Source organism: Dromaius novaehollandiae, chromosome 1 (assembly GCF_036370855.1).
Source record: "Dromaius novaehollandiae isolate bDroNov1 chromosome 1, bDroNov1.hap1, whole genome shotgun sequence".
NCBI lineage: Eukaryota > Metazoa > Chordata > Aves > Casuariiformes > Dromaiidae > Dromaius > Dromaius novaehollandiae.
In genome coordinates this window covers 219,225,921-219,250,728 of record NC_088098.1, presented here as the reverse complement: position 1 = coordinate 219,250,728, position 24,808 = coordinate 219,225,921, and the positions used below count along the sequence as shown (strand labels likewise).

Here is a 24,808-nt window from a genome sequence, read left to right as displayed (position 1 = left end):
GCAACTTCCCCCCCCCCCCCCCCGGCTTTCCAAGTAGCATTTATACAAGTTGCAAGGTTTGCAACTTTCCCTCTTACACCGGTTGGTTAGTGATTTACATACAATTCTAATATTGCTTACACACCATTTTAAAACTACGCATGCTCAGGGGAGGGGTCTTCACCCGGGCACAGGTCTTTCTGACCTATGGGCGTGATTTTCTTGTATTATAATGAGGACAGTTCAGTCCGGGGATACCTCGAATTCCTTTGCTAAATCGGCAACGTCTACATAGAAAACAAAACATTTTGATTTACTATTTCTTTAAGGCTTTAGCACTTCTAGCATGGCCTTGATTAAAGAATTATTTCCTCCCAGGAAATTGGGGGGGGGGGGGGGGTTCTCCTCATCTGCCTAGTTCAAACAGCAGGAACACTCTTTCTGAGCTTCCAAGGTTGTCTTGCAACACCATCGGAGATGGAAAACACTTCCTGCCCTGTACCGGGGAAAAACAGGGGCATTCCACTGTCCCCCGTGACCTGTGGGGACTCAGGCGTGAGTGACACATGTCCAGTAAGGAACAGACCCAGCGGGCACTACAGCTCCTGGCCTGCCACGCGGCCGCCTGCTGGGAACCCCGCTGGCAGGGACCTGCCGCCGCCGCCCCCCCCGCGGGGCCACCTCGAGAGGCGCAGCATGGTCACCCAGTAGCCCCGCCTGAGAAGACTACACCTCCCAGCATACCGTGCACGCGAAAAGGGCGGCCCGGAAGCCCAGTGCCGGAAGACTACCGCTCCCAGCATGCCGCGCTCAGAACAAACAGGCCCCCACCGGAAGCCCAGTGCCGGAAGACTACTGCTCCCGGCATGCCGCGCCGAAAGCTACGGCTCCCCGCAGTCCCGCACCCCAACTCCCGCCCCCCACCCGCAGCGCTGGGGCACCTTTGACCCTCGGCACATTCCGTTCCTTTCCGTCCCGCCCCCCTTCCCCTTCCCCCCTGTCCCCCCGGAAACGGCCGCAGAGCCCCGAGCGCGGCCCCGCCGGCCCCACCACCGGCCCGGGGCTCCCCCGACACCCCCGCGACTGGCCCCGCCTCAGCTCCGACACTGCCCCCGCCCCTCCACGACCCTCCTCCCCCCGCTCCCCGACACGCTCCCGAGCTGACACAGGAGACTCCCCCCCCGCACTCCTCCGACCGCGCAGTAAACCGCACCACAGCCCCGGCGCACCCCCTTCCTCCCCCCGCCTCCGTGGCCCCGGGACGCTCCCAGCCGCCGGGACCCCCGGCACATGCGGGACCCGCAGCCTGCAGCGCGCCTCCCCCGGCCCCGCTCACCTCCTCCGCGGGGCGGCCGCCGGGCTGGGCCCAAAGGGCCGTGCTCCGTGGCAGCTCCGCTGCCCAGCTCCTGCCCCAGCGCCAGCTCCCCCCAACTGCGGCCCCAGCCCCCAAATGTGGGCCTGCCCTTGCCATCAGCCCCACCTGGGGCCTGTCCTGCCACCCAGCTCCCCCTGGCATTCATCCCAGCCCCAGGGCCCGCAGCTGTGGGCCTGCAGGAACTGGGCAGGGGGCCTGGCCATCAGCCCCTTCAGGGACAGCTGGGGCTGCCAGGGCAGCAGAGGCACCCCCACTCTCCTGACAGCAGCTTGCTGAGAGCTGAAGGGAGAGCCCTGCCTGGGGTGTAGAGTGCGGAAAGGGGAGTATGCGGAGCACAAGAGAACAAATCGAGAGCTCTGGGTGCAACACAAGTCAAGAAAAAAAGAAAAAAAAAAAAAAAAAGAACAACGATAGAGCAAACAGAGTGACTCGGGGGGCACCAAAAGGAGGGCCCTGGGGCACACCCAGAAGCACCCAGAAAACTCCAGGACAGGAGAAAAAGCTAAACAGAGACCTCTGCGGCGTGCCGCAAAACACACACGGGGCCACGGGGCGCACCGAAAGGCACGCAGAGGGCTCGGGGGCAACCCAGAATGTGAACTGAGGGGTCCCCGAGGGCATCAGAGGGCAAGTGCAGGGCTCTGGGGCAGACCAAAATACAGAGGAAGGGCCTTGGCGCACACCAGAGGGGTCACCAGGCACGCCGCAGGGCTCAACGCGGCTGACAGGATGGCGCCTGCAGGCTGCCCCAGGCACACGAGCGACACTGCGGAGTGCCAAAAGCAAATCCGGGAGCGGTTCGGGGACCTCACGCAGCCCTGGAGGGGCTCTGGCAGCCCTCGCGATGAGGGGAAACACCCCCAAGAGCCCCGAGGGTCCAGGCAACGCAAGGGAAATTCCCCGCAGCTCTGGGAACAGCACCGGGCTCCCTGGCAAGCGCAGGCACTCCCAAGTACATGGGACTCGGGGACCAGCTCCCAGCCCCGGACACAATGCATAACCTCCTGCCTCAGGCATCGTGTTCAGGCAAACCGCCCTGGAGCTCGGCACCAGCGTGCCTCCCCTTACCTACGATATCCAAAGAGTCACCGCCGCACCAGCGTCTGTCCGTCCGTCCGTCGGGGAAGGGTCAGCTCCTGCCCCTGCCCTCGACGTGGCAGGTGTCCGAGTAGCCTCCCCCCAGTGCTTTTTCCTTCAGGGCTAGGATTCAGCTCGGAGAGCTGAGAGGAAAATGCCTGATCCCGCCTGCCTGCACTTCTGCCCCAACCCAGGCCAGAGCCCCTCAGGTTACTTAGTCCTCAGCGCTGCCTCGGGGAGGCCAAAATAACTGCTAACGGTCATTAGCCATACTTACCCTAGTTACCCGTGCCAGAACGCCTCCTCCTGTAGCAGTTCCTGGTGATATCGAGGGGCCGCTGCATTCTGGCTTCCTTGTTTCATCCCGTCCCTTCGGTATTAACCGCAAGCAAACGCTCGTCCGTCTCTTCTCCTCGTCAGCATTTGCTGTCCTTGGTTCCATCTCTGTAAGGAAGCGATAAACTCGCGTTTTACTTCCAGTGAAACGCTTAGGTTTATGCATGATCTTTTTCTCTTTACCCTGTTTTCTTTTTCCCCCTTTTTTTTCTTTTTTTCTTCTTCTTTTCCTTAAGGGAAAGGTCTTAATACGGCACTTTGCACCATACGTTGCAGGGTAAACGGTCTGGAAACGTTACACACAGCAATTAGGGCTAGGTTATTAGGCAGGCGGGCACGTCGCCTAATACCTTCCTAACGCCATCTTCCACGAAACCTTATTTTTATTCCGCTTCAGTGTTATTGTTACTGTTCGCAAACCCTCGTATGCATGCGCTTAACCGACAACTCTCTCGGTCTTTAACTATGTGGAGGAACGACAGCCCTCGATTTGCCTGTCTCCCTTTCAGACCTATTACCTTTTTGAGACTGCTCCTAGCTTCCTCTTACTCTTGCATGCTGGCCTCACAGGCGACGACCAAAATGAACCACCGGATCCCCAGGTCTTGCTGCTGCTCTTCGAGATGTCCCCCTTCGGTGGGCTACCCTGCCAAACAAACCAAAAAGACTGCCGAGGCCGCGAGGGTACCAGATTTTCAGACCGCTTCTCCGAGGCTTTCGGGGTGACTGACGTCACCGCTTCGCTTCACGTTACTCACAGCTACCTTCGTCTATTACTTAGGGCTAAACCTGTTTCTGTTTGCAGAGGGGCTTGTTGCTTGTTTAAACTTGACATATAGTCCATAACCTGCTCTGCATGCTCCCTAGTCCCTTCTGCTTTTGCAACACTTGTGGTAATTCAAGGCGGTAATTAAGAGTCCCCATTGTCCCATAGGCTGGAGCGAGACATTGCTGCTGCTCTGAGGAGGTGCCTAAAAGCCACGCTGTTTTCGCTAGCATCACTGGGGCTTCCCAGAGCCCATCGGTGTTCTCTTTGGCTCTTCCCGAGCCTTTTAGGTTTTTTAGGCTATTCCTTAGCCCTCCATTTTAGGGCAATGTTCTCCTTAAGCACTGCGCACAGCACGATTATCCCAGATCAGCCACATCGTGCACACACAGAGGCTTCTGAGAGGCGGCTCAGAAGAAAAGAGAGAAAAGTCTCTTTGTCATCCGCACATTCACCCGTCAACACTCTTCACCAGGAAGTGCTCTAAGTTCCTGTTTCTCTAAAGCGGGACTGAGTCGAGGCGGAGACGCAGATCGCACCCCATCTTTGTTAGAACGCCTCACTGCTGCGGGCACTGGGTCTCGCAGCAGTTTGAGGAATGTTTGGGGCCTTGCACAGAGTGCAGGGGAAGGTCTGGAGTCAGTGACAACATTGCGGCAGGGCTCAGAGGCGTTTTGGGGCCTGTGGGGGTGTTGGGGCAGGATTTGTGGGTGGTTTAATGGCTCTGGGGGGGCTGGTTGCAGGAAGGGTGGGACTCTGCGGGGCCCTCAGGGCAGGGGTGCCATCCCAGATGCGTAGTGAGCGCACAGGGGTGCCCTACGTGGCTCTCAGCTCGGCGGGAGCAGCCACCGGTCTCCCACCCCACCAGACAGGGGAGCGGGGCGGGGGGGGGGGGGAGGAGAGGAGGTGGAGGGATCTATGAGCTCGCAGAGAACGCCAGAGGAGGCAGCAGGGAACTCCCCAAGGACCCCGCGTCCCAGACGAGAGGAGGCATCAGGCTGCCGTGCCGCTGCTAGAGACATCCAGACCCCCGCGCAGACACCCCCCACACACTCCTCCAGGCTGCGTCCGCAGGGGCGAGCGCACGCCCCGGCCCGCGCTGGGGAGGAACCGGGGCCCTACAGGCGACACACGCAAAAGGGAGAGTCAGAGCCGCGCTCCGGCAGACCCGGCGCCGCGCAGACCCGGCGCCGCGCGGCGCGGACCCCGGCCCGACTCCCCCCCCCCGCCCCGCCGCCTCCACGCAGCGACGGCCCCGGCTGGCAGGACACAGCCCGACACCCGCGGCCACCCGAAGGCGCACGCTCGCCTCACCTCGCCTCACCGCGGCGCCCACATGCTCGACTCCAGCCCGCCTCTGCCCTCGCCCGCCGCCGTCCAGCGAAAACACCCGCCCTGCTCGCCGCCATCTTGCCCGCCGCCGCACCGCGCGTGCGCCGGCCGCCCAGGGCTCGCGCCGCCGCACCGCGCCTGCGCCGGCCGCCCAGGGCTCGCGCCGCCGCACCGCGCCTGCGCCGGCCGCCCAGGGCTCGCGCCGCCGCACCGCGCGTGCGCCGGCCGCCCAGGGCTCGCGCCGCCGCACCGCGCGTGCGCCGGCCGCCCAGGGCTCGCGCCGCCGCACCGCGCGTGCGCCGGCCCAGGACCGCGCGAGAGGGGCGGGGGGAGCGCAGCGCGAGGGGCGGGGGGAGCGCAGCGCGAGGGGCGGGGGAGCGCAGCGCCAGGGGCGGGGGGAGCGCAGCGCCAGGGGCGGGGGGAGCGCAGCGCCAGGGGCGGGGGGAGCGCAGCGCCAGGGGCGGGGGGAGCGCAGCGCCAGGGGCGGGGGGAGCGCAGCGCCAGGGGCGGGGGGAGCGCAGCGCGAGGCAGCCCAGACCCGCAATGGCCCCACCCTCGCGTGGTCGCAGCGCCGCGCTGCAGCCGGCCGGCTCCCGCGCGCCAACCGCAGCCCGCCGCGCCACCCCGGCGCTCAGGCCGAGCAGCGAGCGCCCCGAGGCTGCTCTGCCCGCGCCCGAGAGAGCGGCGGGCTTCAGCGAGCAGGCGCTGGGGCTGCCCCGGGGAGAGAGCGCCGCGGAGCAGCTCCGAGACGGCACTGCCCGTCCCCGCGCCCCCAGGAAGCACCGAGAAGGAAAAGCCCTCTCGGGAAAAGCGCTCCCGGTCCGTGAGCACCGGGCAGGGGGCACGAGCGCGGCCCCTGCGCTTACCCGTCCCCGAGAGAGCGCAGAGTAGCGGCCAACGCGGCGACCGGCAGCGCGCACGTGTGCGCCGGCTGCCCGCAACGGTCTCCGTACGCAGCGGTGGCCGCCGGCGGCTGCAGTGCTGCCTTGTCGACACGCGAGGGCAGCCGTGAGCGCGCCCCCCTCCCGCGTGCAGTGCCGCCTTTCAGACACGCGAGGGCAGCAAGGAGCAGGGCGCAGCGCTTTCCTGCCCCCCTTGCAAATACTCGCTAGGCAAAAGTGGCTTGGGCTCCTCCCGAACGCTTACCTGGCTTCATTACTACAGCTATTAGGAACCGAAGTGCATAGCCTTCTAGCAAAGGGAACGACCGTCTTTTCAAAACTTCCCGCGACTCCCCAGAATTGTCACTGCCTTGCATCAGCAGCCAGCTTCTTCCAACCCAGCCGCAAGAAACATTTTGCCTTCCCGGCAGAACTTTCTGCTCCCCGGGGGGTCCAAAGGAAACCCGTCACTCACTACTGTCTGTCAAAACGTACCGGAAGCCCTCAAATACAGGACAAGACGCCTTCTCTAAGGAAGCTGACTACTAGGTCTGCTTCACGGCAGCTTCTCCCCAGTATCAGGGTCCACTCAATAAACAAAATAGGATGAGAAATGTCTTAATCTGCTCCAAGTGCTTTCGTATAAGAGAACAACATCAAAACGAGGTATTATTGCATTTAGCCTCCACTACACGTGCTACCCCAGCGCCACGGACTTGCTTTAAAGCATCAGTGACGTACGCGGTCTGGCAGTAATTAATATTCACAGAATGAATACGCACTCGATCGAGTACGGGTGTTCATAAAAAGCTTTGCCAGTGCGTCGCTAGGTAACAAACCTAGACAAGCAGCTATTTGCCCTGATCCTTCGGCTTACATTTCTTCTGCCGGATGTAGTCAAACGTACCTGCATGCGGTGGCCTTGCGAGGCAGTGACACGGTGTCCGTGGGGTGGCTGTTCAAGGGTCCTCGGACAGCAACGGTGCTGGTCGACTTTCCCTTGCGCTGCACAGCAGGACAGCTCCGCACCGTGCCCTCCCAGCACCGCCACTCCTCCCAGCAGCTGCCTAACCGGCCCCAATCCTGAGCAAAGCTACGACCCCCAGGAGCCCGCAGCACCCCTCCTACTCTTCCCGCCCTCCCCATTTCCAAGAGGGACAGCCCCAGCCCCCGGGGACAACCCTGCCTGGTCACGCTGCTGTCCGAAAAGCGGATTCGTTGCCCGCTGTGCACTAAGCCAATAATGACACGCTCAGGAGAGACATTTGCTTATTTATTTCAGAGTTGTGCAAGCCTGGCTGCTCGGTGTTTTCCCCACAAATCAAGCGCAACTTCCCCCCCCCCCCCCCCCCCCCGGCTTTCCAAGTAGCATTTATACAAGTTGCAAGGTTTGCAACTTTCCCTCTTACACCGGTTGGTTAGTGATTTACATACAATTCTAATATTGCTTACACACCATTTTAAAACTACGCATGCTCAGGGGAGGGGTCTTCACCCGGGCACAGGTCTTTCTGACCTATGGGCGTGATTTTCTTGTATTATAATGAGGACAGTTCAGTCCGGGGATACCTCGAATTCCTTTGCTAAATCGGCAACGTCTACATAGAAAACAAAACATTTTGATTTACTATTTCTTTAAGGCTTTAGCACTTCTAGCATGGCCTTGATTAAAGAATTATTTCCTCCCAGGAAATTGGGGGGGGGGGGGGGGGGTGTTCTCCTCATCTGCCTAGTTCAAACAGCAGGAACACTCTTTCTGAGCTTCCAAGGTTGTCTTGCAACACCATCGGAGATGGAAAACACTTCCTGCCCTGTACCGGGGAAAAACAGGGGCATTCCACTGTCCCCCGTGACCTGTGGGGACTCAGGCGTGAGTGACACATGTCCAGTAAGGAACAGACCCAGCGGGCACTACAGCTCCTGGCCTGCCACGCGGCCGCCTGCTGGGAACCCCGCTGGCAGGGACCTGCCGCCGCCGCCCCCCCCGCGGGGCCACCTCGAGAGGCGCAGCATGGTCACCCAGTAGCCCCGCCTGAGAAGACTACACCTCCCAGCATACCGTGCACGCGAAAAGGGCGGCCCGGAAGCCCAGTGCCGGAAGACTACCGCTCCCAGCATGCCGCGCTCAGAACAAACAGGCCCCACCGGAAGCCCAGTGCCGGAAGACTACTGCTCCCGGCATGCCGCGCCGAAAGCTACGGCTCCCCGCAGTCCCGCACCCCAACTCCCGCCCCCCACCCGCAGCGCTGGGGCACCTTTGACCCTCGGCACATTCCGTTCCTTTCCGTCCCGCCCCCCTTCCCCTTCCCCCCTGTCCCCCCGGAAACGGCCGCAGAGCCCCGAGCGCGGCCCCGCCGGCCCCACCACCGGCCCGGGGCTCCCCCGACACCCCCGCGACCGGCCCCGCCTCAGCTCCGACACTGCCCCCGCCCCTCCACGACCCTCCTCCCCCCGCTCCCCGACACGCTCCCGAGCTGACACAGGAGACTCCCCCCCCGCACTCCTCCGACCGCGCAGTAAACCGCACCACAGCCCCGGCGCACCCCCTTCCTCCCCCCGCCTCCGTGGCCCCGGGACGCTCCCAGCCGCCGGGACCCCCGGCACATGCGGGACCCGCAGCCTGCAGCGCGCCTCCCCCGGCCCCGCTCACCTCCTCCGCGGGGCGGCCGCCGGGCTGGGCCCAAAGGGCCGTGCTCCGTGGCAGCTCCGCTGCCCAGCTCCTGCCCCAGCGCCAGCTCCCCCCAACTGCGGCCCCAGCCCCCAAATGTGGGCCTGCCCTTGCCATCAGCCCCACCTGGGGCCTGTCCTGCCACCCAGCTCCCCCTGGCATTCATCCCAGCCCCAGGGCCCGCAGCTGTGGGCCTGCAGGAACTGGGCAGGGGGCCTGGCCATCAGCCCCTTCAGGGACAGCTGGGGCTGCCAGGGCAGCAGAGGCACCCCCACTCTCCTGACAGCAGCTTGCTGAGAGCTGAAGGGAGAGCCCTGCCTGGGGTGTAGAGTGCGGAAAGGGGAGTATGCGGAGCACAAGAGAACAAATCGAGAGCTCTGGGTGCAACACAAGTCAAGAAAAAAAGAAAAAAAAAAAAAAAAAGAACAACGATAGAGCAAACAGAGTGACTCGGGGGGCACCAAAAGGAGGGCCCTGGGGCACACCCAGAAGCACCCAGAAAACTCCAGGACAGGAGAAAAAGCTAAACAGAGACCTCTGCGGCGTGCCGCAAAACACACACGGGGCCACGGGGCGCACCGAAAGGCACGCAGAGGGCTCGGGGGCAACCCAGAATGTGAACTGAGGGGTCCCCGAGGGCATCAGAGGGCAAGTGCAGGGCTCTGGGGCAGACCAAAATACAGAGGAAGGGCCTTGGCGCACACCAGAGGGGTCACCAGGCACGCCGCAGGGCTCAACGCGGCTGACAGGATGGCGCCTGCAGGCTGCCCCAGGCACACGAGCGACACTGCGGAGTGCCAAAAGCAAATCCGGGAGCGGTTCGGGGACCTCACGCAGCCCTGGAGGGGCTCTGGCAGCCCTCGCGATGAGGGGAAACACCCCCAAGAGCCCCGAGGGTCCAGGCAACGCAAGGGAAATTCCCCGCAGCTCTGGGAACAGCACCGGGCTCCCTGGCAAGCGCAGGCACTCCCAAGTACATGGGACTCGGGGACCAGCTCCCAGCCCCGGACACAATGCATAACCTCCTGCCTCAGGCATCGTGTTCAGGCAAACCGCCCTGGAGCTCGGCACCAGCGTGCCTCCCCTTACCTACGATATCCAAAGAGTCACCGCCGCACCAGCGTCTGTCCGTCCGTCCGTCGGGGAAGGGTCAGCTCCTGCCCCTGCCCTCGACGTGGCAGGTGTCCGAGTAGCCTCCCCCCAGTGCTTTTTCCTTCAGGGCTAGGATTCAGCTCGGAGAGCTGAGAGGAAAATGCCTGATCCCGCCTGCCTGCACTTCTGCCCCAACCCAGGCCAGAGCCCCTCAGGTTACTTAGTCCTCAGCGCTGCCTCGGGGAGGCCAAAATAACTGCTAACGGTCATTAGCCATACTTACCCTAGTTACCCGTGCCAGAACGCCTCCTCCTGTAGCAGTTCCTGGTGATATCGAGGGGCCGCTGCATTCTGGCTTCCTTGTTTCATCCCGTCCCTTCGGTATTAACCGCAAGCAAACGCTCGTCCGTCTCTTCTCCTCGTCAGCATTTGCTGTCCTTGGTTCCATCTCTGTAAGGAAGCGATAAACTCGCGTTTTACTTCCAGTGAAACGCTTAGGTTTATGCATGATCTTTTTCTCTTTACCCTGTTTTCTTTTTCCCCCTTTTTTTTCTTTTTTTCTTCTTCTTTTCCTTAAGGGAAAGGTCTTAATACGGCACTTTGCACCATACGTTGCAGGGTAAACGGTCTGGAAACGTTACACACAGCAATTAGGGCTCGGTTATTAGGCAGGCGGGCACGTCGCCTAATACCTTCCTAACGCCATCTTCCACGAAACCTTATTTTTATTCCGCTTCAGTGTTATTGTTACTGTTCGCAAACCCTCGTATGCATGCGCTTAACCGACAACTCTCTCGGTCTTTAACTATGTGGAGGAACGACAGCCCTCGATTTGCCTGTCTCCCTTTCAGACCTATTACCTTTTTGAGACTGCTCCTAGCTTCCTCTTACTCTTGCATGCTGGCCTCACAGGCGACGACCAAAATGAACCACCGGATCCCCAGGTCTTGCTGCTGCTCTTCGAGATGTCCCCCTTCGGTGGGCTACCCTGCCAAACAAACCAAAAAGACTGCCGAGGCCGCGAGGGTACCAGATTTTCAGACCGCTTCTCCGAGGCTTTCGGGGTGACTGACGTCACCGCTTCGCTTCACGTTACTCACAGCTACCTTCGTCTATTACTTAGGGCTAAACCTGTTTCTGTTTGCAGAGGGGCTTGTTGCTTGTTTAAACTTGACATATAGTCCATAACCTGCTCTGCATGCTCCCTAGTCCCTTCTGCTTTTGCAACACTTGTGGTAATTCAAGGCGGTAATTAAGAGTCCCCATTGTCCCATAGGCTGGAGCGAGACATTGCTGCTGCTCTGAGGAGGTGCCTAAAAGCCACGCTGTTTTCGCTAGCATCACTGGGGCTTCCCAGAGCCCATCGGTGTTCTCTTTGGCTCTTCCCGAGCCTTTTAGGTTTTTTAGGCTATTCCTTAGTCCTCCATTTTAGGGCAATGTTCTCCTTAAGCACTGCGCACAGCACGATTATCCCAGATCAGCCACATCGTGCACACACAGAGGCTTCTGAGAGGCGGCTCAGAAGAAAAGAGAGAAAAGTCTCTTTGTCATCCGCACATTCACCCGTCAACACTCTTCACCAGGAAGTGCTCTAAGTTCCTGTTTCTCTAAAGCGGGACTGAGTCGAGGCGGAGACGCAGATCGCACCCCATCTTTGTTAGAACGCCTCACTGCTGCGGGCACTGGGTCTCGCAGCAGTTTGAGGAATGTTTGGGGCCTTGCACAGAGTGCAGGGGAAGGTCTGGAGTCAGTGACAACATTGCGGCAGGGCTCAGAGGCGTTTTGGGGCCTGTGGGGGTGTTGGGGCAGGATTTGTGGGTGGTTTAATGGCTCTGGGGGGGCTGGTTGCAGGAAGGGTGGGACTCTGCGGGGCCCTCAGGGCAGGGGTGCCATCCCAGATGCGTAGTGAGCGCACAGGGGTGCCCTACGTGGCTCTCAGCTCGGCGGGAGCAGCCACCGGTCTCCCACCCCACCAGACAGGGGAGCGGGGCGGGGGGGGGCGGGGAGAGGAGGTGGAGGGATCTATGAGCTCGCAGAGAACGCCAGAGGAGGCAGCAGGGAACTCCCCAAGGACCCCGCGTCCCAGACGAGAGGAGGCATCAGGCTGCCGTGCCGCTGCTAGAGACATCCAGACCCCCGCGCAGACACCCCCCCCACACTCCTCCAGGCTGCGTCCGCAGGGGCGAGCGCACGCCCCGGCCCGCGCTGGGGGGGAACCGGGGCCCTACAGGCGACACACGCAAAAGGGAGAGTCAGAGCCGCGCTCCGGCAGACCCGGCGCCGCGCGGCGCGGACCCCGGCCCGACTCCCCCCCCCCGCCCCGCCGCCTCCACGCAGCGACGGCCCCGGCTGGCAGGACACAGCCCGACACCCGCGGCCACCCGAAGGCGCACGCTCGCCTCACCTCGCCTCGCCTCACCGCGGCGCCCACATGCTCGACTCCAGCCCGCCTCTGCCCTCGCCCGCCGCCGTCCAGCGAAAACACCCGCCCTGCTCGCCGCCATCTTGCCCGCCGCCGCACCGCGCGTGCGCCGGCCGCCCAGGGCTCGCGCCGCCGCACCGCGCGTGCGCCGGCCGCCCAGGGCTCGCGCCGCCGCACCGCGCGTGCGCCGGCCGCCCAGGGCTCGCGCCGCCGCACCGCGCGTGCGCCGGCCGCCCAGGGCTCGCGCCGCCGCACCGCGCGTGCGCCGGCCGCCCAGGGCTCGCGCCGCCGCACCGCGCGTGCGCCGGCCCAGGACCGCGCGAGAGGGGCGGGGGGAGCGCAGCGCGAGGGGCGGGGGGAGCGCAGCGCGAGGGGCGGGGGAGCGCAGCGCGAGGGGCGGGGGAGCGCGAGGGGCGGGGGGAGCGCGAGGGGTGGGGGGAGCGCGAGGGGCGGGGGGAGCGCGAGGGGCGGGGGGAGCGCAGCGCGAGGGGCGGGGGGAGCGCGAGGGGCGGGGGGAGCGCGAGGGGCGGGGGAGCGCAGCGCGAGGGGCGGGGGAGCGCAGCGCGAGGGGCGGGGGAGCGCAGCGCGAGGGGCGGGGGAGCGCAGCGCGAGGGGCGGGGGAGCGCAGCGCGAGGGGCGGGGGAGCGCAGCGCGAGGGGCGGGGGAGCGCAGCGCGAGGGGCGGGGGAGCGCAGCGCGAGGCAGCCCAGACCCGCAATGGCCCCACCCTCGCGTGGTCGCAGCGCCGCGCTGCAGCCGGCCGGCTCCCGCGCGCCAACCGCAGCCCGCCGCGCCACCCCGGCGCTCAGGCCGAGCAGCGAGCGCCCCGAGGCTGCTCTGCCCGCGCCCGAGAGAGCGGCGGGCATCAGCGAGCAGGCGCTGGGGCTGCCCCGGGGAGAGAGCGCCGCGGAGCAGCTCCGAGACGGCACTGCCCGTCCCCGCGCCCCCAGGAAGCACCGAGAAGGAAAAGCCCTCTCGGGAAAAGCGCTCCCGGTCCGTGAGCACCGGGCAGGGGGCACGAGCGCGGCCCCTGCGCTTACCCGTCCCCGAGAGAGCGCAGAGTAGCGGCCAACGCGGCGACCGGCAGCGCGCACGTGTGCGCCGGCTGCCCGCAACGGTCTCCGTACGCAGCGGTGGCCGCCGGCGGCTGCAGTGCTGCCTTGTCGACACGCGAGGGCAGCCGTGAGCGCGCCGGAACGCAATGCGCATGCGCGCCCCCCCTCCCGCGTGCAGTGCCGCCTTTCAGACACGCGAGGGCAGCAAGGAGCAGGGCGCAGCGCTTTCCTGCCCCCCCTTGCAAAATACTCGCTAGGCAAAAGTGGCTTGGGCTCCTCCCGAACGCTTACCTGGCTTCATTACTACAGCTATTAGGAACCGAAGTGCATAGCCTTCTAGCAAAGGGAACGACCGTCTTTTCAAAACTTCCCGCGACTCCCCAGAATTGTCACTGCCTTGCATCAGCAGCCAGCTTCTTCCAACCCAGCCGCAAGAAACATTTTGCCTTCCCGGCAGAACTTTCTGCTCCCCGGGGGGTCCAAAGGAAACCCGTCACTCACTACTGTCTGTCAAAACGTACCGGAAGCCCTCAAATACAGGACAAGACGCCTTCTCTAAGGAAGCTGACTACTAGGTCTGCTTCACGGCAGCTTCTCCCCAGTATCAGGGTCCACTCAATAAACAAAATAGGATGAGAAATGTCTTAATCTGCTCCAAGTGCTTTCGTATAAGAGAACAACATCAAAACGAGGTATTATTGCATTTAGCCTCCACTACACGTGCTACCCCAGCGCCACGGACTTGCTTTAAAGCATCAGTGACGTACGCGGTCTGGCAGTAATTAATATTCACAGAATGAATACGCACTCGATCGAGTACGGGTGTTCATAAAAAGCTTTGCCAGTGCGTCGCTAGGTAACAAACCTAGACAAGCAGCTATTTGCCCTGATCCTTCGGCTTACATTTCTTCTGCCGGATGTAGTCAAACGTACCTGCATGCGGTGGCCTTGCGAGGCAGTGACACGGTGTCCGTGGGGTGGCTGTTCAAGGGTCCTCGGACAGCAACGGTGCTGGTCGACTTTCCCTTGCGCTGCACAGCAGGACAGCTCCGCACTGTGCCCTCCCAGCACCGCCACTCCTCCCAGCAGCTGCCTAACCGGCCCCAATCCTGAGCAAAGCTACGACCCCCAGGAGCCCGCAGCACCCCTCCTACTCTTCCCGCCCTCCCCATTTCCAAGAGGGACAGCCCCAGCCCCCGGGGACAACCCTGCCTGGTCACGCTGCTGTCCGAAAAGCGGATTCGTTGCCCGCTGTGCACTAAGCCAATAATGACACGCTCAGGAGAGACATTTGCTTATTTATTTCAGAGTTGTGCAAGCCTGGCTGCTCGGTGTTTTCCCCACAAATCAAGCGCAACTTCCCCCCCCCCCCCCCCCCGGCTTTCCAAGTAGCATTTATACAAGTTGCAAGGTTTGCAACTTTCCCTCTTACACCGGTTGGTTAGTGATTTACATACAATTCTAATATTGCTTACACACCATTTTAAAACTACGCATGCTCAGGGGAGGGGTCTTCACCCGGGCACAGGTCTTTCTGACCTATGGGCGTGATTTTCTTGTATTATAATGAGGACAGTTCAGTCCGGGGATACCTCGAATTCCTTTGCTAAATCGGCAACGTCTACATAGAAAACAAAACATTTTGATTTACTATTTCTTTAAGGCTTTAGCACTTCTAGCATGGCCTTGATTAAAGAATTATTTCCTCCCAGGAAATTGGGGGGGGGGGGGTGTTCTCCTCATCTGCCTAGTTCAAACAGCAGGAACACTCTTTCTGAGCTTCCAAGGTTGTCTTGCAACACCATCGGAGATGGAAAACACTTCCTGCCCTGTACCGGGGAAAAACAGGGGCATTCCACTGTCCCCCGTGACCTGTGGGGACTCAGGCGTGAGTGACACATGTCCAGTAAGGAACAGACCCAGCGGGCACTACAGCTCCTGGCCTGCCACGCGGCCGCCTGCTGGGAACCCCGCTGGCAGGGACCTGCCGCCGCCGCCCCCCCCGCGGGGCCACCTCGAGAGGCGCAGCATGGTCACCCAGTAGCCCCGCCTGAGAAGACTACACCTCCCAGCATACCGTGCACGCGAAAAGGGCGGCCCGGAAGCCCAGTGCCGGAAGACTACCGCTCCCAGCATGCCGCGCTCAGAACAAACAGGCCCCACCGGAAGCCCAGTGCCGGAAGACTACTGCTCCCGGCATGCCGCGCCGAAAGCTACGGCTCCCCGCAGTCCCGCACCCCAACTCCCGCCCCCCACCCGCAGCGCTGGGGCACCTTTGACCCTCGGCACATTCCGTTCCTTTCCGTCCCGCCCCCCTTCCCCTTCCCCCCTATCCCCCCGGAAACGGCCGCAGAGCCCCGAGCGCGGCCCCGCCGGCCCCACCACCGGCCCGGGGCTCCCCCGACACCCCCGCGACTGGCCCCGCCTCAGCTCCGACACTGCCCCCGCCCCTCCACGACCCTCCTCCCCCCGCTCCCCGACACGCTCCCGAGCTGACACAGGAGACACCCCCCCCCCCCCCCCGCGCTCCTCCGACCGCGCAGTAAACCGCACCACAGCCCCGGCGCACCCCCTTCCTCCCCCCGCCTCCGTGGCCCCGGGACGCTCCCAGCCGCCGGGACCCCCGGCACATGCGGGACCCGCAGCCTGCAGTGCGCCTCCCCCGGCCCCGCTCACCTCCTCCGCGGGGCGGCCGCCGGGCTGGGCCCGAAGGGCCGTGCTCCGTGGCAGCTCCGCTGCCCAGCTCCTGCCCCAGCGCCAGCTCCCCCCAACTGCAGCCCCAGCCCCCAAATGTGGGCCTGCCCTTGCCATCAGCCCCACCTGGGGCCTGTCCTGCCACCCAGCTCCCCCTGGCATTCATCCCAGCCCCAGGGCCCGCAGCTGTGGGCCTGCAGGAACTGGGCAGGGGGCCTGGCCATCAGCCCCTTCAGGGACAGCTGGGGCTGCCAGGGCAGCAGAGGCACCCCCACTCTCCTGACAGCAGCTTGCTGAGAGCTGAAGGGAGAGCCCTGCCTGGGGTGTAGAGTGCGGAAAGGGGAGTATGCGGAGCACAAGAGAACAAATCGAGAGCTCTGGGTGCAACACAAGTCAAGAAAAAAAAAAAAAAAAAGAACAACGATAGAGCAAACAGAGTGACTCGGGGGGCACCAAAAGGAGGGCCCTGGGGCACACCCAGAAGCACCCAGAAAACTCCAGGACAGGAGAAAAAGCTAAACAGAGACCTCTGCGGCGTGCCGCAAAACACACACGGGGCCACGGGGCGCACCGAAAGGCACGTAGAGGGCTCGGGGGCAACCCAGAATGTGAACTGAGGGGTCCTGAGGGCATCAGAGGGCAAGTGCAGGGCTCTGGGGCAGACCAAAATACAGAGGAAGGGCCTTGGCGCACACCAGAGGGGTCACCAGGCACGCCGCAGGGCTCAACGCGGCTGACAGGATGGCGCCTGCAGGCTGCCCCAGGCACACGAGCGACACTGCGGAGTGCCAAAAGCAAATCCGGGAGCGGTTCGGGGACCTCACGCAGCCCTGGAGGGGCTCTGGCAGCCCTCGCGATGAGGGGAAACACCCCCAAGAGCCCCGAGGGTCCAGGCAACGCAAGGGAAATTCCCCGCAGCTCTGGGAACAGCACCGGGCACCCTGGCAAGCGCAGGCACTCCCAAGTACATGGGACTCGGGGACCAGCTCCCAGCCCCGGACACAATGCATAACCTCCTGCCTCAGGCATCGTGTTCAGGCAAACCGCCCTGGAGCTCGGCACCAGCGTGCCTCCCTTTACCTACGATATCCAAAGAGTCACCGCCGCACCAGCGTCTGTCCGTACGTCTGTCCGTCGGGGAAGGGTCAGCTCCTGCCCCTGCCCTCGACATGGCAGGTGTCCGAGTAGCCTCCCCCCAGTGCTTTTTCCTTCAGGGCTAGGATTCAGCTCGCAGAGCTGAGAGGAAAATGCCTGATCCCGCCTGCCTGCACTTCTGCCCCAACCCAGGCCAGAGCCCCTCAGGTTACTTAGTCCTCAGCGCTGCCTCGGGGAGGCCAAAATAACTGCTAACGGTCATTAGCCATACTTACCCTAGTTACCCGTGCCAGAACGCCTCCTCCTGTAGCAGTTCCTGGTGATATCGAGGGGCCGCTGCATTCTGGCTTCCTTGTTTCATCCCGGCCCTTCGGTATTAACCGCAAGCAAACGCTCGTCCGTCTCTTCTCCTCGTCAGCATTTGCTGTCCTTGGTTCCACCTCTGTAAGGAAGCGATAAACTCGCGTTTTACTTCCAGTGAAACGCTTAGGTTTATGCATGATCTTTTTCTCTTTACCCTGTTTTCTTTTTCCCCCTTTTTTTTCTTTTTTTCTTCTTCTTTTCCTTAAGGGAAAGGTCTTAATACGGCACTTTGCACCATACGTTGCAGGGTAAACGGTCTGGAAACGTTACACACAGCAATTAGGGCTAGGTTATTAGGCAGGCGGGCACGTCGCCTAATACCTTCCTAACGCCATCTTCCACGAAACCTTATTTTTATTCCGCTTCAGTGTTATTGTTACTGTTCGCAAACCCTCGTATGCATGCGCTTAACCGACAACTCTCTCGGTCTTTAACTACGTGGAGGAACGACAGCCCTCGATTTGCCTGTCTCCCTTTCAGACCTATTACCTTTTTGAGACTGCTCCTAGCTTCCTCTTACTCTTGCATGCTGGCCTCACAGGCGACGACCAAAACGAACAACTGCATCGCTAGGTCTAGCCCCCTCTGTTCAAGATGTGCCCCTTCGCGGCTTACGTTTCTTGGTCTCTTCAACTTCAGCCGTGGCAATTAATCTAAAAAAGTAAGTATGACATCTATTCCTTTCCGTAGCTGCGTGTACGATAACAAAACAAAAGAGAAACAGCCAAAGCAAAGCTAAGGCAGATACAGGCAACAGCAGCCACAGGGCAGGAACGGATTACTCAGTCCTCAGCGCTGCCTCGGGAAGGCCGAAATAACTGCTAACGGTCATTAGCCATACTTACCCTAGTTACCCGTGCCAGAACGCCTCCTCCTGTAGCAGTTCCTGGTGATATCGAGGGGCCGCTGCATTCTGGCTTCCTTGTTTCATCCCGGCCCTTCGGTATTAACCGCAAGCAAACGCTCGTCCGTCTCTTCTCCTCGTCAGCATTTGCTGTCCTTGGTTCCACCTCTGTAAGGAAGCGATAAACTCGCGTTTTACTTCCAGTGAAACGCTTAGGTTTATGCATGATCTTTTTCTCTTTACCCTGTTTTCTTTTTCCCCCTTTTTTTTCTTTTTTTCTTCTTCTTTTCCTTAAGGGAAAGGTCTTAATACGGCACTTTGCACCATACGTTGCAGGGTAAACGGTCTGGAAACGTTACACACAGCAATTAGGGCTAGGTTATTAGGCAGGCGGGCACGTCGCCTAATACCTTCCTAACGCCATCTTCCACGAAACCTTATTTTTATTCCGCTTCAGTGTTATTGTTACTGTTCGCAAACCCTCGTATGCATGCGCTTAACCGACAACTCTCTCGGTCTTTAACTACGTGGAGGAACGACAGCCCTCGATTTGCCTGTCTCCCTTTCAGACCTATTACCTTTTTGAGACTGCTCCTAGCTTCCTCTTACTCTTGCATGCTGGCCTCACAGGCGACGACCAAAACGAACAACTGCATTGCTAGGTCTAGCCCCCTCTCTTCAAGATGTGCCCCTTCGCGGCTTACGTTTCTTGGTCTCTTCAACTTCAGCCGTGGCAATTAATCTAAAAAAGTAAGTATGACATCTATTCCTTTCCGTAGCTGCGTGTACGATAACAAAACAAAAGAGAAACAGCCAAAGCAAAGCTAAGGCAGATACAGGCAACAGCAGCCACAGGGCAGGAACGGGTTACTCAGTCCTCAGCGCTGCCTCGGGAAGGCCGAAATAACTGCTAACGGTCATTAGCCATACTTACCCTAGTTACCCGTGCCAGAACGCCTCCTCCTGTAGCAGTTCCTGGTGATATCGAGGGGCCGCTGCATTCTGGCTTCCTTGTTTCATCCCGGCCCTTCGGTATTAACCGCAAGCAAACGCTCGTCCGTCTCTTCTCTTCGTCAGCATTTGCTGTCCTTGGTTCCATCTCTGTAAGGAAGCGATAAACTCGCGTTTTACTTCCAGTGAAACGCTTAGGTTTATGCATGATCTTTTTCTCTTTACCCTGTTTTCTTTTTCCCCCTTTTTTTTCTTTTTTTCTTCTTCTTTTCCTTAAGGGAAAGGTCTTAATACGGCACTTTGCACCATACGTTGCAGGGTAAACGGTCTGGAAACGTTACACACAGCAATTAGGGCTAGGTTATTAGGCAGGCGGGCACGTCGCCTAATACCTTCCTAACGCCATCTTCCACGAAACCTTACTTTTATTCCGCTTCAGTGTTATTGTTACTGTTCGCAAACCCTCGTATGCATGCGCTTAACCGACAACTCTCTCGGTCTTTAACTACGTGGAGGAACGACAGCCCTCGATTTGTCTGTCTCCCTTTCAGACCTATTACCTTTTTGAGACTGCTCCTAGCTTCCTCTTACTCTTGCATGCTGGCCTCACAGGCGACGACCAAAATGAACCACCGGATCCCCAGGTCTTGCTGCTTCGAGATGTCCCCCTTCGGTGGGCTACCCTGCCAAACAAACCAAAAAGACTGCCGAGGCCGCGAGGGTACCAGATTTTCAGACCGCTTCTCCGAGGCTTTCGGGGTGACTGACGTCACCGCTTCGCTTCACGTTACTCACAGCTACCTTCGTCTATTACTTAGGGCTAAACCTGTTTCTGTTTGCAGAGGGGCTTGTTGCTTGTTTAAACTTGACATATAGTCCATAACCTGCTCTGCATGCTCCCTAGTCCCTTCTACTTTTGCAACACTTGTGGTAATTCAAGGCGGTAATTAAGAGTCCCCATTGCCCCATAGGCTGGAGCGAGACATTGCTGCTGCTCTGAGGAGGTGCCTAAAAGCCACGCTGTTTTCGCTAGCATCACTGGGGCTTCCCAGAGCCCATCGGTGTTCTCTTTGGCTCTTCCCGAGCCTTTTAGGTTTTTTAGGCTATTCCTTAGTCCTCCATTTTAGGGCAATGTTCTCCTTAAGCACTGCGCACAGCACGATTATCCCAGATCAGCCACATCGTGCACACACAGAGGCTTCTGAGAGGCGGCTCAGAAGAAAAGAGAGAAAAGTCTCTTTGTCATCCGCACATTCACCCGTCAACACTCTTCACCAGGAAGTGCTGTAAGTTCCTGTTTCTCTAAAGCAGGACTGAGTCGAGGCGGAGACGCACATCGCACCCCATCTTTGTTAGAACGCCTCACTGCTGCGGGCACTGGGTCTGGCAGCAGTTTGAGGAATGTTTGGGGCCTTGCACAGAGTGCAGGGGAAGGTCTGGAGTCAGTGACAACATTGCGGCAGGGCTCGGAGGCGTTTTGGGGCCTGTGGGGGTGTTGGGGCAGGATTTGTGGGTGGTTGAGTGGGTGGTTTAATGGCTCTGGGGGGGCTGGTTGCAGGAAGGGTGGGACTCTGCGGGGCCCTCAGGGCAGGGGTGCCATCCCAGATGCGTAGTGAGCACACAGGGGTGCCCTACGTGGCTCTCAGCTCGGCGGGAGCAGCCACCGGTCTCCCACCCCACCAGACAGGGGAGCGGGGCGGGGGGGGGGGGGGGGAGGAGAGGAGGTGGAGGGATCTATGAGCTCGCAGAGAACGCCAGAGGAGGCAGCAGGGAACTCCCCAAGGACCCCGCGTCCCAGACGAGAGGAGGCATCAGGCTGCCGTGCCGCTGCTAGAGACATCCAGACCCCCGCGCAGACACCCCCCACACACTCCTCCAGGCTGCGTCCGCAGGGGCGAGCGCACGCCCCGGCCCGCGCTGGGGAGGAACCGGGGCCCTACAGGCGACACACGCAAAAGGGAGAGTCAGAGCCGCGCTCCGGCAGACCCGGCGCCGCGCAGACCCGGCGCGGTGCGGCGCGGCGCGGCCCCCGGCCCGACTCCCCCCCCCCCGCCCCGCCGCCTCCACGCAGCGACGGCCCCGGCTGGCAAGACACAGCCCGACACCCGCGGCCACCCGAAGACGCACGCTCGCCTCACCTCGCCTCACCGCGGCCCCCACATGCTCGACTCCAGCCCGCCTCTGCCCTCGCCCGCCGCCGTCCAGCCAAAACACCCGCCCTGCTCGCCGCCATCTTGCCCGCCGCCGCACCGCGCGTGCGCCGGCCGCCCAGGGCTCGCGCCGCCGCACCGCGCGTGCGCCGGCCGCCCAGGGCTCGCGCCGCCGCACCGCGCGTGCGCCGGCCGCCCAGGGCTCGCGCCGCCGCACCGCGCGTGCGCCGGCCGCCCAGGGCTCGCGCCGCCGCACCGCGCGTGCGCCGGCCGCCCAGGGCTCGCGCCGCCGCACCGCGCGTGCGCCGGCCGCCCAGGGCTCGCGCCGCCGCACCGCGCGTGCGCCGGCCCAGGACCGCGCGAGAGGGGCGGGGGGAGCGCAGCGCCAGGGGCGGGGGGAGCGCAGCGCGAGGGGCGGGGGGAGCGCAGCGCGAGGGGCGGGGGGAGCGCAGCGCGAGGGGCGGGGGGAGCGCAGCGCGAGGGGCGGGGGGAGCGCAGCGCCAGGGGCGGGGGGAGCGCAGCGCCAGGGGCGGGGGGAGCGCAGCGCCAGGGGCGGGGGGAGCGCAGCGCCAGGGGCGGGGGGAGCGCAGCGCCAGGGGCGGGGGGAGCGCAGCGCCAGGGGCGGGGGGAGCGCAGCGCCAGGGGCGGGGGGAGCGCAGCGCCAGGGGCGGGGGGAGCGCAGCGCCAGGGGCGGGGGGAGCGCAGCGCCAGGGGCGGGGGGAGCGCAGCGCCAGGGGCGGGGGGAGCGCAGCGCCAGGGGCGGGGGGAGCGCAGCGCGAGGCAGCCCAGACCCGCAATGGCCCCACCCTCGCGTGGTCGCAGCGCCGCGCTGCAGCCGGCCGGCTCCCGCGCGCCAACCGCAGCCCGCCGCGCCACCCCGGCGCTCAGGCCGAGCAGCCAGCGCCCCGAGGCTGCTCTGCCCGCGCCCGAGAGAGCGGCGGGCTTCAGCGAGCAGGCGCTGGGGCTGCCCCGGGGAGAGAGCGCCGCGGAGCAGCTCCGAGACGGCACTGCCCGTCCCCGCGCCCCCAGGAAGCACCGAGAAGGAAAAGCCCTCTCGGGAAAAGCGCTCCCGGTCCGTGAGCACCGGGCAGGGGGCACGAGCGCGGCCCCTGCGCTTACCCGTCCCCGAGAGAGCGCAGAGTAGCGGCCAACGCGGCGACCGGCAGCGCGCACGTGTGCGCCGGCTGCCCGCAACGGTCTCCGTACGCAGCGGTGGCCGCCGGCGGCTGCAGTGCTGCCTTGTCGACACGCGAGGGCAGCCGTGAGCGCGCCGGAACGCAATGCGCATGCGCGCCCCCCTCCCGCGTGCAGTGCCGCCTTTCAGACACGCGAGGGCAGCAAGGAGCAGGGCGCAGCGCTTTCCTGCCCCCCTTGCAAAATACTCGCTAGGCAAAAGTGGCTTGGGCTCCTCCCGAACGCTTACCTGGCTTCATTACTACAGCTATTAGGAACCGAAGTGCATAGCCTTCTAGCAAAGGGAACGACCGTCTTTTCAAAACTTCCCGCGACTCCCCAGAATTGTCACTGCCTTGCATCAGCAGCCAGCTTCTTCCAACCCAGCCGCAAGAAACATTTTGCCTTCCCGGCAGAACTTTCTGCTCCCTGGGGGGTCCAAAGGAAACCCGTCACTCACTACTGTCTGTCAAAACGTACTGGAAGCCCTCAAATACAGGACAAGACGCCTTCTCTAAGGAAGCTGACTACTAGGTCTGCTTCACGGCAGCTTCTCCCCAGTATCAGGGTCCACTCAATAAACAAAATAGGACGAGAAATGTCTTAATCTGCTCCAAGTGCTTTCGTATAAGAGAACAACATCAAAACGAGGTATTATTGCATTTAGCCTCCACTACACGTGCTACCCCAGCGCCACGGACTTGCTTTAAAGCATCAGTGACGTACGCGGTCTGGCAGTAATTAATATTCACAGAATGAATACGCACTCGATCGAGTACGGGTGTTCATAAAAAGCTTTGCCAGTGCGTCGCTAGGTAACAAACCTAGACAAGCAGCTATTTGCCCTGATCCTTCGGCTTACATTTCTTCTGCCGGATGTAGTCAAACGTACCTGAACGCAGTGGCCTTGCGAGGCAGTGACACGGTGTCCGTGGGGTGGCTGTTCCAGGGTCTCTCGGGCTGTTCCAGGGTCCTCGGACAGCAACGGTGCTGGTCGACTTTCCCTTGCGCTGCACAGCAGGACAGCTCTGCACCGTGCCCTCCCAGCACCGCTACTCCTCCCAGCAGCTGCCTAACCGGCCCCAATCCTGAGCAAAGCTACGACCCCCAGGAGCCCGCAGCACCCCTCCTACTCTTCCCACCCTCCCCATTTCCAAGAGGGACAGCCACAGCCCCCGGGGACAACCCTGCCTGGTCACGCTGCTGTCCGAAAAGCGGATTCGTTGCCCGCTGTGCACTAAGCCAATAATGACACGCTCAGGAGAGACATTTGCTTATTTATTTCAGTTGTGCAAGCCTGGCTGCTCGGTGTTTTCCCCACAAATCAAGCGCAACTTCCCCCCCCCGCCCCGGCTTTCCAAGTAGCATTTATACAAGTTGCAAGGTTTGCAACTTTCCCTCTTACACCGGTTGGTTAGTGATTTACATACAATTCTAATATTGCTTACACACCATTTTAAAACTACGCATGCTCAGGGGAGGGGTCTTCACCCGGGCACAGGTCTTTCTGACCTATGGGCGTGATTTTCTTGTATTATAATGAGGACAGTTCAGTTCGGGGATACCTCGAATTCCTTTGCTAAATTGGCAACGTCTACATAGAAAACAAAACATTTTGATTTACTATTTCTTTAAGGCTTTAGCACTTCTAGCATGGCCTTGATTAAAGAATTATTTCCTCCCAGGAAATGGGGGGGGGGGGGGTTCCTCCTCATCTGCCTAGTTTAAACAGCAGGAACACTCTTTCTGAGCTTCCAAGGTTGTCTTGCAACACCATCGGAGATGGAAAACACTTCCTGCCCTGTACCGGGGAAAAACAGGGGCATTCCACTGTCCCCCGTGACCTGTGGGGACTCAGGCGTGAGTGACACACGTCCAGTAAGGAACAGACCCAGCGGGCACTACAGCTCCTGGCCTGCCACGCGGCCACCCGCTGGGAACCCCGCTGGCAGGGACCTGCCGCCGCCGCCCCCCCCGCGGGGCCACCTCGAGAGGCGCAGCATGGTCACCCAGTAGCCCCGCCTGAGAAGACTACACCTCCCAGCATACCGTGCACGCGAAAAGGGCGGCCCGGAAGCCCAGTGCCGGAAGACTACTGCTCCCGGCATGCCATGCCAAGCAACATGGCCGCCCGGAAGCCCAGTGCCGGAAGACTACCGCTCCCAGCATGCCGCGCTCAGAACAAACAGGCCCCACCGGAAGCCCAGTGCCGGAAGACTACTGCTCCCGGCATGCCGCGCCGAAAGCTACGGCTCCCCGCAGTCCCGCACCCCAACTCCCGCCCCCCACCCGCAGCGCTGGGGCACCTTTGACCCTCGGCACATTCCGTTCCTTTCCGTCCCGCCCCCCTTCCCCTTCCCCCCTGTCCCCCCGGAAACGGCCGCAGAGCCCCGAGCGCGGCCCCGCCGGCCCCACCACCGGCCCGGGGCTCCCCCGACACCCCCGCGACTGGCCCCGCCTCAGCTCCGACACTGCCCCCGCCCCTCCACGACCCTCCTCCCCCCGCTCCCCGACACGCTCCCGAGCTGACACAGGAGACTCCCCCCCCGCACTCCT

The 24,808-nt window shown here is 61.9% G+C and overlaps 1 long non-coding RNA gene across 2 annotated transcripts; it reads right to left on the bottom strand.

Annotated features, from left to right (window-relative positions):
- Positions 1–8,343: 8,343 nt before the first annotated feature.
- On the bottom strand, positions 8,344–19,582 carry LOC135327219 (uncharacterized). Of its 2 annotated transcripts, none has more exons than XR_010387361.1 (6): positions 19,490–19,582; positions 18,913–19,079; positions 18,557–18,720; positions 17,980–18,146; positions 17,624–17,787; positions 8,344–9,956 (listed from the first exon to the last, which is right to left on the bottom strand). It is a non-coding gene; the product is annotated as an uncharacterized LOC135327219 (long non-coding RNA). The 2 variants fall into 2 exon arrangements; XR_010387360.1 differs by lacking the exon at positions 8,344–9,956 and adding an exon at positions 15,584–17,213.
- Between the last annotated feature and the right edge of the window lie 5,226 nt (positions 19,583–24,808).